The 5,177-nt window shown below is 42.1% G+C and overlaps 2 pseudogenes; both read left to right on the top strand.

The window, feature by feature from the left end:
• Positions 1–798: 798 nt before the first annotated feature.
• On the top strand, positions 799–950 carry LOC142357769 (5.8S ribosomal RNA; annotated as a pseudogene).
• A 1,683-nt stretch (positions 951–2,633) lies between these two features.
• On the top strand, positions 2,634–5,177 carry LOC142357770 (large subunit ribosomal RNA; annotated as a pseudogene; the record flags this gene model as incomplete).

The raw sequence follows: 5,177 nt of genomic DNA, 5'->3' as shown, positions 1-5,177 counted from the left end.
TTCTGCATGGGGAAGCTGCATCATGAACAAAAGTTTATATCGAGTATTATGTTGACGTTAGTAGGCCCTGGCCGAAAGCGCAGCATGTGAAAGGTATAGATAAAAGTTAGCGTTGCAGTCAGTACTGTGTAGTTACTAGTAGCTGGATTTAAGCTCGAAATGAGACACTGTTGGTGAAACTTCATCATGAGAACGTCACAAGCTGATCACGCTCTATGATATGACTAGTATTATGTTGCTTCTAGTAGGCTAAGCGCAAGCCGAAACATCAACATGTGAAAGTCGTAGAATTTTGCAATCAAACTGTGGCTAGTACTGTGATGTTACTAGTAACCTTTTCTTACGTCATATGGCCAAGAGAGCATTTGAAGGCGAAACTTCTGCATGGGGAAGCTGCATCATGAACAAAAGTTTATATCGAGTATTATGTTGACGTTAGTAGGCCCTGGCCGAAAGCGCAGCATGTGAAAGGTATAGATAAAAGTTATCGTTGCAGTCAGTACTGTGTAGTTACTAGTAGCTGGATTTAAGCTCGAAGTGAGACACTGTTGGTGAAACTTCATCATGAGAACGTCACAAGCTGATCACGCTCTATGATATGACTAGTATTATGTTGCTTATAGTAGGCTAAGCGCAAGCCGAAACATCAACATGTGAAAGTCGTAGAATTTTGCGATCAAACTGTGGCTAGTACTTTGATGATGCTTGTAGCCAACCGAATTGGTTGAAAAGCCCAATAAGTAAGCTAACTTGGGAGAGCTTGTTGGAAACCAAATGCTACTAGATTGGTCCAAATACATCCTTCAACAGGGGATCACTTGGCTCGCTTTACGAAGAGGAGCACAGCTATATGTGTTAATTCGGTATGAATCGCAAGATTTGTTTACCGACCTCTCTAACGCAAAAGGCGGTCTCGGCTTCGGCTGTTGACTGCGTCCGATTCAGGGTTATATAACTCTCGATTGAACACATTGATGTTCTATTGTTGGTGCTTCCAATAAAATTGGAACACTTAAAGCAGAACCGATTCAAATAATAGCATTCTGATCAATGATTGCATTCCTTGATCAAGAACTGCTGGAGTCATTGTGATGGCGAATTTTCTTCATAAGAAAATTGCAAAGAGACGGAACTTAATGAGACTAGTATTATGTTGTTTCTAGTAAGCGGAAGCTGAAACAGCAACATGTGAAAATCAAGTTTTGTTCAATGATCTCGAGGCGATAAGTACTATGAAGCAACTAGTAGCCTAAGCATGACTCAGATTTGAGACAGTCAAAAAGACTGGCGAAACTTCTTCACATGAAAGTTACATAGAGAACTACAAATGTATACAGCGAGTATTATGTTGTTTCTAGTAGGCGAAAGCTGAAACATCAACATGTGAAAGTTGTCTGCAAACTGTAGAACGATATGTGATTAGTACTGTGCTGTTACTAGTAGCCAGTCTGACTGTAGAAGCCAAGACAAAGGGAAACTAATGCATCTGAAAAGGACAAGTTATGGAAAGGTATGCACGATAAGTATTATGTTGTTTCTAGTAAGCGGCAGCTGAAACATCAACATGTGAACGTCGTTGTGTACAGTAACCTAGAACTATATAGTCCTTAGTAACGTGCATTTACTAGTACCTGTAATTGGTATTCAGACTCAGGCAGTTTGGAATAGTTTGGCAAAGATGCACCAGAGAAAACTGGGATTTGATACAGAAATTGTTGAATACAAGTATTATGCTGCTTCTAGTAGGTTGAATCCGAAACATCAGCATGTGAAAATTGAAAACATTTCTGGTTCGAATTGTCACAAGTATTTGGTGATCTGAGTAGCCAAACTCACTACAACGCCAATTGAAGGCAAAAATTCTCAACGGGAAAAGCTATTCTCATTGAATGAGCTAACAAGACGAGTATTATGTTGCTTCTAGTAGGCGAAAGCCAAAACATCAACATGTGAAAGTCTTGCTGAACAAATTTAATGTTGTTGAGCTCAGTACCGTGTGAATTAGTAGCCATAATTGGCGAGCGAAAATTGAACTGGCGAAACTTCGTCTTTGGAAAATTGCAGATGCCGAGCACTTATTTTGCAACGAGTATTATGTTGACTGTAGTAAGCGAAAGCCGAAACAGCAACATGTGAAAGCTGTTGAAATTTGTGGTCATTTTGCAATAAGTACAAGGAGTGTAACTAGTAGCCAGGTCAAAATTTGGGATAAGAATGAGCAAAAATTCTGCATGAGAACAGTTGAAATTATGAAACTAAATTACAAAGACTAGTATTATGTTGTTTCGAGTACGCGAAAGCGGAAACATCAACATGTGAACGTTTGTAACGAAGTTTCGTTAATTTTCAGCCTAGTACTGAGCAAGAACGAGTAGCCTCATCTCCAATCCCACGCAAAATGTAGTGAAATATGTGAGTGAACCTTATTCACGGTGAGGGTTTCCCGAGGTCTGTATTGCAGCGAGTATTATGTTGCTTCTAGTAAGCGAAAGCTGAAACAACAACATTTGAAAGTTGGAATTAATGACTGAATGGAAACTTCGACCTGTGTTTGATAGTAGTAGCGAACAAAACTGCTGAATCGGTTTCTGTCTCATATTGGTCAGTGAACCAATTAAGAGACAATCAACTACATAACCTGAATTGGGCGAGAGAACCCCCTTAACTTAAGCATATCAGTAAGGGGAGGAAAAGAAATCAACTGAGAATCCCTTAGTAATGGCGAATGAACAGGGAAAAGCTCATCGGGAAGAGAAATGGCAACATTTCTCGGTGTCCGGTATGGTTTGATGCTAGACTGGTGAATTTGTCCTGATGTCTACTGGAAAGTAGCATCAAAGAAGGTGAAAATCCTGTAAAGGTCATTTTCGATACCAGTCATAATGGCTCATTCCTATGAGTAGAGTTGTTTGAAAGTGCAACTCGAAGCTGGAGATATGTCTCTCCAAAAGCTAATTATAAAGCGAGACCGATAGTAAACAAGTACCGTGAGGGAAAGTTGAAAAGCACTCTGAAGAGAGAGTGAAAAGTACGTGAAACTGTTGAAGGGGAACTGGAGTGAGCGTTACCATACTCAATGCCTTGATATTATATTCTCGGCTACCGAGTAGTGTAGTTGTCGTCTTTTGGCAAATCTTGTTAATGAATCGAGCAGAAGTTTTCCTCGGAATTCTTCTTGTTGATTCTAAACAAAATGAGATAAATTGATCTTGATTGCCTGTCTGACCTCAACTTCCTATTCAATGCTCTCTACAGCCCGTCTTGAAACACGGACCAAGGAGTGTGAGTTGCTTGCAAGTGTTGTCGCTCATTGAAAGCGCACACGCGAAATGAAAGTGAACAGTGTAATTTTTATGAATTGCACTACTTTGTGTGGTGAGGGCGCCGATTCGGTGTCCCGCAACCACGGACGGTTTTGCTCTTATTGCATGACTGATCCAGAGCAAGTAGCACACGACCCGAAAGATGGTGATCTATGCTTGGGCAGGGCGAAGCCACGGGAAACCATGGTGGAAGCCCGAAGCGGTTCTGACGTGCAAATCGATCGTCTGACCTGAGCATAGGGGCGAAAGACTAATCGAACCATCTAGTAGCTGGTTTCCTCCGAAGTTTCCCTCAGGATAGCAAAAGCTTGAGCAAGATTGAAAAATCTTCGCAAAGCAATTTCATCGGTTAAAGCGAATGATTAGAGGAATGGGGGAAAATTTTTCCTTCACCTATTCTCAAACTATAAATCGGTGAGATGTCCTTGTGACTTAATTGCACTTGGACTATGAATGCAAGCTTTTTGTGGGCCGCTTTTGGTAAGCAGAACCGGCGATGTGGGATGAACCAAAAGTTGGGTTAAGGCGCCTAACTACTTGCTCATGAGTCACCACAAAAGGTGTTGATTGATACTGACAGCAGGACGGTGGTCATGGAAGTTGAAATCCGCTAAGGAGTGTGTAACAACTCACCTGCCGAATCAATCAGCCCTGAAAATGGATGGCACTAGAGCTCGTGGCCTATACCCAACCATGAATATCAATATCTAACGCAAGTTAGATTAGAGAAAAAGAGCCTCACCAGCTCAAAAATGATATTCATGTGTAGGAGGACACATTGATTGCGCTAAAGTATGCACGCAAGTGTATGCGCGAAGCGATCAATGGAGCAGATCTTGGTGGAAGTAGCAAGTACTCAAATGAGAACTTTGAGGACTGAAGCGGGAAAGGCTTTCATGTGAACAGCGTTTGCACATGAGTTAGTCGATTCTAAAAGACAGGCTAATGCCAAAGTCTTGAATAGTGGTTTCTTGAAAACTGCTGAGTCTCGAAAGAGCATCGGGTTAAAATTCCCGAACTTACTCTCCTGGCATTGAGACGGCAACGTCATTGAGGTCGAACTTTGTCATTGGGACCTTGGGGAAGAGTTATCTTTTCTTTATAACACGTTGTAGAGTCCTTGGAATTGATTCAATCAGAGATAAGGCTCGAAGCGTGCAAGAGCACAGCAGCATTTGCTGTGTCCCAATTGTTCCTGGTGGCACATAAAAGTTTGGCTTAGCAGATGTCAGGAGAGTGAATCGTACCGATTACCGCATCAGGTCCCCAAGGTGAAAAGCCTCTGGTCTTGGAACAGTGTAGATAAGGGAAGTCGGCAAAATAGATCCGTACCTTCGGAAGAAGGATTGGCTCTGAGGAGTGGGGTAACAAGCCTTTAGTTTGACGCTTCGGTCTGCTAAAGCGTGCGATGGCCTTCGGGTTGTTGGCGTTTGGTTTGACTGCTAGCTGATATGCTTTAGGTCTATTCTGTTGCACAAAAAACACTCGAACTCTGAACTGGTTCGGACAAGGGGAATCCGACTGTTTAATTAAAACAAAGCATTGCGATGGCTGGTGAAACGGTGTTGACGCAATGTGATTTCTGCCCAGTGCTCTGAATGTCAAAGTGAAGAAATTCAAATAAGCGCGGGTAAACGGCGGGAGTAACTATGACTCTCTTAAGGTAGCCAAATGCCTCGTCATCTAATTAGTGACGCGCATGAATGGATTAACGAGATTCCTACTGTCCCTATCTACTATCCAGCGAAACCACAGCTTTGGGAACGGGCAAAGCTAAATCAGTGGGGAAAGAAGACCCTGTTGAGCTTGACTCTAGTCTGACTTTGTGAAGTGGCTCGAAAGGTGTAGAATAAG

Source organism: Convolutriloba macropyga, unplaced genomic scaffold (assembly GCF_964194025.1).
Source record: "Convolutriloba macropyga unplaced genomic scaffold, txConMacr16.3 SCAFFOLD_5485, whole genome shotgun sequence".
Classification (NCBI taxonomy): domain Eukaryota; kingdom Metazoa; phylum Xenacoelomorpha; order Acoela; family Convolutidae; genus Convolutriloba; species Convolutriloba macropyga.
Note: the sequence above shows the minus strand (reverse complement) of the source record. Positions and strands in the feature narration are given on the sequence as shown.